Source organism: Bidens hawaiensis, unplaced genomic scaffold, assembly GCF_021521415.1.
Source record: "Bidens hawaiensis isolate Kalapana, Puna unplaced genomic scaffold, B.hawaiensis_p1.1 tig00005944_1, whole genome shotgun sequence".
Taxonomy (NCBI): domain Eukaryota; kingdom Viridiplantae; phylum Streptophyta; class Magnoliopsida; order Asterales; family Asteraceae; genus Bidens; species Bidens hawaiensis.
In genome coordinates, this window is record NW_027491393.1 from 972763 (window position 1) to 984840 (window position 12078).

General features: G+C 34.8%; 1 pseudogene; it reads left to right on the plus strand.

The window, feature by feature from the left end:
- LOC143631128 (wall-associated receptor kinase-like 6 pseudogene) overlaps window positions 1-2165 on the plus strand; it is a 42998-nt pseudogene extending 40833 nt beyond the window's left edge.
- Window positions 2166-12078: the final 9913 nt, after the last annotated feature.

A 12078-nucleotide genomic window follows, 5' to 3' on the forward strand; every position in this document is an offset into this window, starting at 1 on the left:
AGTCAAGTGATTCAATTTTGTTTTTCTAAATACAAACTAAAAAATATTTTTAGTGACTTAAACTTAACTCATTTTTTTCCTCTAAAATTGTGACATATTTGAAAAATATTTACAAATTTTAAAACAAAAGGATAGTTTTAATCAAAACAGATCATGCCAAGCGACTCTACAAGATATAGAAATCGGGCACGATCGAAAGCTTTTGTGAATAGATCTGCAAAGTTGTGGTCAGAATGGACCTTTTCAATATTGACAAGTTTCCGATCAAAACAATAACGAATGAAATGCATTCGGATGTCAATATGTTTTGTTTTGGAGTGTAGGACTGGGTTTTTCACAATACAAACTGCTGCCTCATTGTCATAGTTGATAGGAGTGTTAAAGAAATTCAAACTGTAATCCTGCAGCTGATGTTGGATCCATATTACTTGTGAATAGTAGCTAGATGCGGCGATGTAATCTACTTCAGCCGTGGAGGTGGACACAGTGACTTGCTTCTTGCACTATCATGAAGTTAGCCGGTAACCCAGGAACTGACATCCTCCTGTAGTTGATTTTCTGTCTAGATTACATCCCCCATAATCACTGTCGACGTAAGCATGCGGTTTCAAAGGAGAGTCCTTTGGATACCAAAGACCCAAACGTGGTTTTACTTTGAGATACTGAAAGATACGTTTGACATCAACTAAGTGGGATTCTTTTGGATCAGATTGATATCTGGCACACTGGCAAACATGGAACATAATGTCCGGTCTACTTGCAGTGAGAAGGATCCAATCATGGACCTATACAAGTGTTGGTCGACTGGCTTTCTGGATGGATCTGGAGCTAACACAGGTCTTTTAGCAATCAGAGTGACAAAGAAATGCATCTTTAAACCCAAATCTTTGAATAATTTCGTGGACGTATTTCTCTTGGTGAATCAAAATCCCATTCGTATTTTGTCAACTTGTAAGCCTAAAAAGAATGTCATTTCTCCTAAAGCACTAATCTCAAACCGACGTTGCATAACCTCCGAGAACTCTCTACACAACTTATCATTCATAGACCCAAAGATAATATCATCAGTATACACTTGGACTAGGATCAGTCATTTCCAACTTTCTTGACAAATAGTGTTTGATCAATAACACTTCTTCTATAGACGTGCTCCAAAAGATGTTCAGCCAGAATAGCATTCCAAGCACGAGGTGCTTGATGAAGGCCATAAAGAGCTTTGTCAAGACGGTAGATATAGTCGGGACGACCAGAATCCTCAAAACCTGGCAGTTGCTTGCCATAATTTCTTCCTTAACTTTCCCACACAAGAAAGTATTCTTAACATTCAACTGATAGACTTTGAATTTCATGTACGAAGCATAGGCCAAAAAGAGACGAATGACAAGTATTACAAGGCCCCAGGCCCAAACTTTATTACAAGTAACAAAAGCTCTGTTAAATACATCATGATAAACATGAAATAATACAAAAGACTAAATAAACAAAACGGAGCTCTACAATTATCGTCATCTTCTGAATTGTCAAATCTTTGAGCTCTGAATTCATCTTCTTCTCCAATTCCATTTGAACGAATTAGAGTTTCTTTGTGATCTCTGATTGACGCCCCTTTGGTTTACTCATTCTCTCTCAATCGTTCACTTGCAGAAGTGAAGGATGGGAATAAGACGCCACACATGTTAAGTGAATAATGTGAAGAAGCCAGAGACTAACACATGTTACGAGGCGTGTCAAGAAATGAAAGCAAAAGAAGTTCGTACACCACGCTTCGCTACTTGGACAATTGACAAACAATTACAAATTGTGAGGCAAAGCTCCTTTGACAATCAATATGTATTGACATGTTATATGATTTTAAAAAATTAAAAAATTTGAACTCCGTAAGAACGCGCCCTGGACGGACGGTCGCCCACCCCACATATGCACAGGGCCAACCTTGTTTGCATGCCAACACGTTATGCTCCTTTGAAGCTTAGATCTTTTCTGCCTTATTTTTTTATGTTTAGCTGATTTTGGAAAAGTATACTAGCTATTGTATCAGGTCGTCATCAACTAGTGATTTGATTTTTAGAAAAAATACTGCTTTCTATTAAATATATGTGTTATGTTACATCTAGATTTATGGATTGTATGGGTTCCCAGCCGAGTTTTGCACAATCTTAAGCAAAAGTTTGTCCGGTTAAATGTATCAGCCAGGTTTAATTTATCAAATTCATTTAGTAGGAACCAAAACACCAAGATATAAAACTGCTCTAAAAAGGTCAGTATCCATTGCAGCAACCAACAATTAGTAATTACAAGTCAAAGTCTACTACTATCTAGCTAACTGCTTCCATTCTCGAGTTGCATCGGGAAGATACTGGACCTACAGTGACACAAACAGATAAGTCACAGAATTAGTCGCAAATAACTTGAAATTAGTTAAAGTGAGTTACATGAACCTTACGCCATTAATCTAAAGTCAATTAGAAATTTTGAAATAAGTTAAGTGAAATACCTTTGAGGCATTTCTATGAACCCAGAATTCTGAAAATTCAAGTTGCTTGATATATTTGTGACTCCATTGTTTTCTCCTGAAATTGAAAAAAATGCCTGATGCGTAACGAAATAAATTTCAAGCATTAATGGCTAAAAATCAAAAACCTATTAACTTACCTTGGTTCTCTACTGTAATGCCATTAGAATCATTGGAGCTGTACCCTAGATGTTGTGATAGATACACATTAAGGTCATCCGTCAATGTTCTTTCTAAGTGATGTGGATTTAAATCCATGTTGCTGGATGATGACACAGATGCAGATCCATTATTCACTTGAATTCCATTACATTTCATTCTTTGTTCTATCATCCCAATATTCAGGTTCTGAGCCAACAACGTATTAAACGGATAACCAGAATAATTGTTGAAGCCACTACTCGATGGTAAATCAGATGGAACTGGTTGCACTGCAAGATTACATGCATGAGGTGGATTCAGATTATAACAATAATTAAGTCAAATCTATATGTAAATGGAAAGCAGCTTACTTGGTGGACAAGTAACCACCTCATTTTGGTTCAACTGATTCATTAATGAAGCTTGTTTGTCAAGGAGGTTATTGAACCTTGTTATTTGGTCTATCAGTGCCAGCCTCAGATTGTAGTTCCTGAAGAAGTCTTTATTTTGTTCTTCAAGATTCTTCCAAACTGAAAGAAACAAATTATATGTATATATGTTAAGAGAGAACTTATGTAATTGTTAATGTATTTGATCATTTAATGGTCAAAAGAATGTAGGAAACATATATAATTACTTACTGATCTTGGTAAAGCAAGGCTCAATATTATGTTGTTGATAGAGAACATCAATGACCTCCTTCATTTTCATGTACTTCAGGATACACTTTTCTGTTAGAATTTTTACCTGGCACAACACAAAATTAATTAGGAGTCATATTATTAGACAAAGTAATGTATAAAATGACACTAAATAAATAATACAGTCATTTCAAATATCACAAGTCTCCTTACCTTCTCAACCTCTTCAACAGTAACCTTTCCGCCATCTCCGGTAGACATTTCAAGCAAAACCAAATGACTCCAAATCTGTTTAACAATTAAGGAAGATTTATAAAGCCCGACTATTCATTCAATCGTGTATATATATATAAGAAAGTTTGGACGGGTAAAACAAATCACTTTCGGATCAGGTTAACTAACATAAACACCTTTCTATTGAATTGCATGAAAAAAAAACCCAGATATAATATAGTTGCATTAAATGTAATTAATACAATGATATGGTTTAAATAAAAACAATTCAGGAGCAAGTTGACATAAACCATATTTCTTCAGCCCAGTTCGATCATCAGTGTCTATGAATAAGTTCCTCATAATTCTAAAAGTACACGGTATAGGTGTTTTTTTGAAAATTTTGATAATTTAATATATCATCGGTGAAAATGTAAATACAAATTGTTAAATTTTTAGGAATGAAACTGCATTATAAAACGTTAAAATAAAAGAAAATCATCATAAGAATTATACATCAATAAATACACATTTTTACGTAAAAAAAATGCAAGAATCGCATCAAAACATATATCAATAAAGACCCAATTTTACGTAAAAAGAAGGCAATCTTGAAGCGTATTATAATAACCCAGAAGTTAGTTATTTAAAAGGAAGACCGCCATTGATGGTGGTTATTTAAGAACTCCATCAGTAACTAACTGATAAACAACTAATAACTGAAAATTTTAAAGTGATTGATTTACCTGAAAGTTTGCTCCGAATATCTTGTTTGATGTTTAAAGAAAAAGAATCTGAATAACAAATAAATATATATATATATATATATATATCGAATTTGTTGATTGCTGATCGTACGTACATTTCGGATACAAAGCGTAGTCCACTTATAACTCTGACTCTTAATTAGACAATTAAAAGTCAGCCCCTCTTTTATTAGTTTCTTCCTTATTAGCCTCTTTTATTAGTTTCTTCGTAATATATGTGTACGTGCCCCGAGCTCGTTAGTCGGTTTACATGTTATATATGTAGGCATGGATTAAACTAAAGAAAAACTAGATCGAGTATTAAATGATAACAAACTAAAAGATGAAAATTTTAAAGGAGTTTAAACATTATATATACATATTTGCGGTATGCTATTAGGTTGCATAGTATACCGTGCTCCTATATCTATCTGCGGTCTGCTCTTTCAACTACGACTTATTTTATTTCCACCTTGCTTGTAGTCAAGAACACGTTGTTGGTGTAATCGATAATGACCAAGCTCCTTGATCACAATTTTAATATGGTTGATATAAATTTATCTTGTTCGGGTAAAAATCTACCTTTTATCATCCATTCATATATTGCCACTCTGACATGATGCCATAGGATATCTTAGATCATTTTCCTACCAACCACGTGCTCCAACACAGAGTTTGGACTTTGGAGCCGCCAATCAAAGCCGTCCATGAGAATGCATGGCCCTTCACAGCGGGTAAAAAAATGGGCCCTGGAATAGACTTTCATGCGCAAGCGCACGCACACGCACACGCACACGCACACGCACACGCACACACGCACACGCACACACACACATATATATATATATATATATGAGAAAGATATTTTGAAAACTTACTGAGTTGTAAAATTTTAAAAACTTAATTTGGACCACACAATCTTTTAAATGGGTATACTTAATGTAGCTGAGATTAAATCTGATTAAAAAATAAATTATGAAAGAGAACAAAGATTTGTGATGATTACACTAGTGTAACGTTAGTTACACCTATGTAAAAAGTTGATTCGGTGTGTAAAAAAAATATTGTAATTTTTTTACGTATATGTAACCTACATAATATATATAAATATATGTAAAAAAATTAAAAAAAATAATTGTTATGTTGAGTTCTTTCAAATTCTTAAAACTTAAAGTGGTTCTTAAAAGAAATCAACTATACACACACACTCACTCACTTGCTTTTAACCAGCGTGTTACGCGGGTTTTGTTAGGTTTCTGTTTTTAATAATTTTGTTAATTTATTTTTGCTAATGATAATTTTTTATATTTCAACAAAGTTTTGTTTTTATTTTTTTGTACAGAGGTTTGTTTAGATTTAATACATATGAATTAGTCCGTTTGTCAGTCCTCCAATGATTTTTTTGTTTGAATAAAGATATGTGTTTGTACCTTCTTTAGGTTGAATATAATTTTATTGTTTATACAGTATGTTCATTTGTGTTCATTTAGGTGTGTTCTATTATGTTTGTTTAACCTAGTGCTAACGGTTCGTTTAGGTTTTAAACGAACTAACATGAACATACTCAAGTTTTAATCAATGAACATGAACATAAAATTCTGTTAGATTATATGTTCGTGTTCTGTTAAAGTTAAACGATCAAACACGAACATGCCACAATTCGTATTTGTTTCACACCTAATAAATGCCAATGTATTTCACAAAGGATCCTAATTTAACAAAAACTAACATTAATTTAGAATTCGTTGAAAAGCTACTATACCCAGTATATACCTCGTGTACCACGTGTGCAGGGGGGAAAGCTATTATACCTAGTATATACCTCGTTCACCATAAATTTTAATCAATGGTATTGACTTTTATAATTTTGTAACTTATTCATGTGATTATGATATTAATTATTTTAATTATTGTTAGAATTAAAAAACTTATTAAATTTACTAGGTTTAAATTTTTCATCGTTTCTTTTTTAAAAAGCACATGCTTCGTTCAAAAATCATAACGCTCCCTATCGTTTGTAACTAGATTATTCGCCTAATCTATAACCTACATTTTTTGTTTCAAAAGGTTTGTGAACGAAAACTCTACACGAGTGAAAATATAAGTTTAAACCTGGCATGTATTTGTAAGCTTAGTTTTCAAATAATATTACAAAATCTGTTACTAATGTGTTTTTTTATTTTTTTCAGGTATAATGGTTCATTTATGTTATATTATTTCTTGTTTACTAAATTATTTATTTATAAAGTATTTTCTTTTTATGTTATAGACATAGTTTAACATCTTTTTTAATATCTGCTGGTAAAAAACTTATGTCAAATATTTGTGTTGATTTAATATGTTTTTTACATTTTATATTATTTCTTGATATGTTTTCCACCCGTGTGTAATACGGGTTATTATCCTAGTTTATAACATATTGTAACAAATGAAAAAGAATTAATAAATAACTTTAAACCAAAAATTAAAGTCGGACACTCATTTAAAACCAAAAGAGTGATCACACAAACCTGATACTTAAAACTTTAAAACACTTGAACAAACCTTTAAATGTTCAGAAGCTCATATCTAAAATTAAACTTTCTGTAACATGAAATTGAACCCTTAAATCACTTCATATAATCTCGTAATCATAAAAAAATAATCATTCGACCATCGATTTGATCATCGAATGAACAAATATGGAACGTATTTAAACTTTTATCAATTGAAAACAATTCCCAAATTTCAATTCAATTGAAGTGGTGTCTGCAAATGGTGTTGGTGGCGATGGTTGAATCGGCGTAACGGTTAATTGGTATGGAAACGAGTTGAAATAATTTACAAATTTGTCACCATGTGTTTTTTGTCAAGGGTGTCGCGTACGTAATGTACAATAAGAGATTATTGTACTGGATCCTTTATCTATCTATATATATATGTGTGTGTGTGTGTGTGTGCGTGCGCGTGTGTATGTATGTATGTGTGTATGATAGAATGTTTGTATGATAACATTAAACGATACAGTCCTGTTGTAGAATTTATAAAAGAGCAATGCTAAATAAATAACTTCAACTTTCAAGGATTAATAATATCATAACAAAACCACGTAATCAACTTTCATGAATCAAAGTTTGCTTTAATTTCAGATGATCATAATTCATGTAATTGCCGATTTCGCATGAAAAGTTTAGTATAGTGTATATTTATAGAAGTAATGAAAACTTGTAATAATATTAAAGTTTGAATCAAGATATAATGAAGAAACACTAACCGGACCCCGGGCAGATTACTGGTAACCTGGGGGTTAGATAAATGTTTCCCACGAGGGGTGAGACCCTGAGAAGATGGTTCTTCTGATAACCTGCAAAACAGACACCTTGAGCTTGTCACTGAGAAGGGGGGGGGGGGGTTCCTCCTTGTGACCACCCTCCGGCGTGAGAATCAGACTAGATTGCTCTTTAAATATAAATGTATATTAAGAGATTGCTAGAGCAGATATCAGGTATAGTATGATGATATAAGATAAGATGAGATGGTCATACAATTTGTGGTATTTATAGCCGAATGTAGGTTTCCAAGGAGGTGTGGCCGGCTGCAACAGTATTCCTGTTCCACCAACAGTAGCCTACCCACGTGCCTGTTGGTAGTTGGTGGGTAGGCAGCGGCTGATAGCGACCAGGCCTGCTGTATACTATTCCTTTTCCACCAACTGCCGGCTGCGCACGTGGTATGACAAGAGTTGGTGAGTAGGCAGCGGCTAATAGTGACATACAGTATAGGAGCATGCTGGTCGCCATACTGTTGTCCATAAGCTGTCGTATCTTTAGTCAGATCTTTTTCCCATACCTCGTCAGGTACAGTACAGAAGATCTTCCCGTATCGTACGGACTGGCTTATTTGGGCGGGAGTATTCCCCCTCCCGCCCTTGTGCGGGATTGTTCCCGGCTTCGCTCATTCCTTCAGGTGACACTGAATGATTGAGAGCTAAGTGCCTTGTGCGTGTAGCCTTGCTGCGCGGGTGGCCTTCCCTAATGGCTTGTATCCGAGGCTGCGGGGACAGGCGGAGTCCTTCACCATTGGGAGGCATTTCCTGCGGGAACAGCTTGCGTACTGCGCTTGAGGACGTCACGTCTCTGAGCATGGTTGGTCCTGCGGATCCAGTTGGTTTCTGCTCAGACGTCCCTGTTTAAGGTGAGTCTTGCGGGTCCAACTGGGCTCTGCTGGGACCTACCTCTTCAAAGATGCAATTAAAGGGGTTTTACGAAAATTTTATTTTTATAGTTTGAAACCAAATGAATTATGAAGCAACCTGTGTGGTCTGAAATGAAACTTGGTCAATTAATTCCCGTAGTAACCTACCCTAGCCTAACCTTTTTCTCAATTCTCGATTTCCGTCAATTGCCTGTACCATCCTAACGATTTCAAGGTGTTTCTACGTCAATCTTGGTCAATATTAGCTCTAGTCATTCTCGCATGCATTTGGTCACTCTACTGTATATATTAAAGAATGCCCCCCCCCCCCCCCCCCCCCCCCCCCCCCCGCAGTTTAGTTGGCCCTGTGCGACTACACATCCTGCACAAGGCAAGATCCGAAACTGCTGACAATCTCCACTTGTTGCTAGGTTCATCCATGATGTCGAAGAACATCCTAACCTCGTGTAAAAACCCAAAAATTATGCCAAATTTGGCAAGTTTGGAAGTTCAATAGCCAAATAGTCATCAATCCAAAGTTAAAGTACAGGGTTTAAAACGTAATAATGTAAAACTTAGCCCAACCGACCATTATCCAATTCCCCAGCAGACCGTTAAGTTTATTGACTCGGTGAAACAATCAATTGGTTAATGGCACGTGGTAGATGATGATGCGATGATTTGTGACACGTGTCAATGAATCAGCACCCAGTGGACCACTAGCAGTGCCGCACACGCTCCCGGATGATGAGATTTTTTCTAGCGTGGTAAGGTGTTAGCACGAAACCTATGACGCGGATTCTTGGAGGTTGTTCCGCTTAGCCCAGTGGTCTACTAGGGGTCCTCGGAACAACCAATAAATAAAGTAATAAGAGATGGGAATTTCAATCGATTTCCCGACGATTTCTCTCAATATTCGTACCCCAATTCCGAGCCTCTACTGAGCGTTGCTTCCACTCCAAGAAATCCCAGAGTCCTAGCATTTAATTTAAGTGAAGGTTCTACCAGATCACCGAAGTCGTAGCCCGACCGAATAGCTAGTTGTTAGGCTTGTTAAGATACTGGTTATTGCTTTGGTGAATTATTATCTAAGCAAAGACCTTAGATGGAGTTATAGCCAAACCTTTAAAAGTTAAAACTATTGGTATTAATTTTTCATGTAAATGTTTAACAAGTGTATGTTTCTTCATAATGAAGAAACGTCTCTTTTTAGTAATAGAATAATGATTAGTTAAACAAAAGGTTGAAGACCCGTCTGTTATGATAGTCTATCAAGTAATGTTTTGAAAATAGCTTTAAACTATAAAACGATGTTAACGTTTTAAAACAAGGTCTAAAACTGTAAAACCAGACTCTCTAAAAGTATGAGTTTATTCATGTAAATGATCAAGTATTGAAACGGCCTATTATGATATTAGGTTAAGAAATATAATCAAGTGTCATGAGAACGACCATGATTACGAAAAGACCGATAAGGTGAATACGCTTTACTTTTAAAAATCTTTTAAATACATGGATATATGTTATCCTTATTAAGAGTCAGAATACGTTTACAAAGGATTGGTCCAACTACTTAAAATGTTTTGACACAAGGTACTAACCAGACATTCAGGCTAAATTGTATGTAGTAGATATGATGCAAAATGTTGGCCATGGGGCACGTAATTGTCCCTGAAGTGGTTTGGTGTGTATGTTTAATTGGCATGAGATGAGATTGAGACCTACTAAGTCGTTGAAAACTATTGGTGTAATGTCCTAACTATTTATGAAAATTCTTTTAAGTCGTAAATGTTATTCGCAAGCTATGTGTTGTCGTATTTACAAAAGTTTTTTCTAGTTATAAAAAATGAGGATAAAGACAATGATAGATGTTGGAGGAACTGAAGATCCCTAGGCATGGTTCGTATCTGATAGCTCAGATCATTTTGTAAACTGAAATATTTGTAACTTTTTAAACAAGAAAGTTTTATGAATAATTAAGGATTTTTAATTCCTATTGATATAATATATTTTATCAAACAATTTTATGTTTCGTAACAAATTTTGATAAATTCATAAAAAGTGGTATCAAGTATCGGTCATACGTCTAGACCTATAAGACCTGGTGTGACACCTCGAATATCCAGTGAACAGCTTCCAAGTTAGTGTTCCGGTGGAAGTCTTGGAATACCATCCTTGGCTGCCTGCACAGTTTCTAATATGTAATCACCACCATCATAATAAGTCGGTCAACCATCCTAATGAATGACGACCAACGGTCCTCCGAGTATAAAACTTTTTCTCCTCATATTCAACAAACTAATGAGAAGCGTATTTGTAATTTTTGAAATGTAAGAAACATACACGTAATTCACGCAAACCATAGTGAGCACCGGAGTAATTTACTAAATTATAATAAAATATATTACCTCCAATCATTTTAATAATTTATAAAGCAAGTTAAATTCGTGCAATTACACTAAAGAAATGCAACGCTAACGTCGAGGCCAAGAGTGTTTAGAAAAGTAATCATAATTGAATACGATATGTCATATGTGGTTCTATGTGGCATTAAAAGAAATTAAAATGCTAAAATTAGTATTGATTGTGGGATGACATCACACACATATATATATATATATATAATAGAAGTTTTTTTTAACTCAATTAAGTTTACAAGGAAATTAAATGTTGGGCTAAACTGTTATAAATGCGTCAGAAAAGCAGTTTGAGGAGGGAACGATAGAAGGGGGCGGGGCACCACCACTCCGATCAAGGTGAATTTTGTTGAGGACCGAGTCCGAGAGAGGTGGGGCAGTGTTCCTGGCGGTACCGCTGCCCTGTCTTTCTTGCACTCTGTCTACCCTTAATACATGAGTGCCGTTTAATTGTGCTCTTGTAATTAATCTTTGTGATAATTGGAGAATGCGATGGTGGCATCTCACATTAACATTAGCTAGTGTTGTTTAAGATGTATCATTGGTGAAAACTACCCGATGGTGCCATTCCCACTTTATTAATATAGTTGGGGAACGTCTTGTGGTGTGGCTTAGCGTTGTGTATAATATAGGTTTACAATGAGCATGTTTATATAGTTTTTCAAACATCAGTGGAAATTGCAAGTTTTGTAGTTGATTGACTAAACCTTGAAACACGAAGTGATTACATGCTTATCTTGTTTTTTTGCTTACTTTGTGTTTCTTGTTTCTTACTTCAATTACTAATAACTAGTTTGATTCATATTATTCAATATCTTTTAGACTTTTGTTTTATAAATCAAACAAAATGTGTTCGCCAACCACATGCTTATCATGCATATGATACGACTTAAGTAGGTTTTTGCAATTCTTGAAGATGATCATCAATGGTAAGGGTATTTCAGTCAATCTATAAAAACCGACAGAAAAAATAATGCCAGTAGTGTTTAAGACCAAATGCATTACAAGCAAGAAAATAGTAACTAAGTCTACCTATGGGCCAAATATATAATTGTTTTGACCTAAGATATTAAAAATTCATAATTAGGGGAAAGTTAACGTACAAATAAAATTAACGTGCTAATTGTGAGAATCAAGCAGAGTAATTATAATTACATCGTAGAGTAATTATGTAATTATAATTACTCTGCTTGATTCTCACAATTAGCACGTTAATTTCATTTGTATCTGATGTA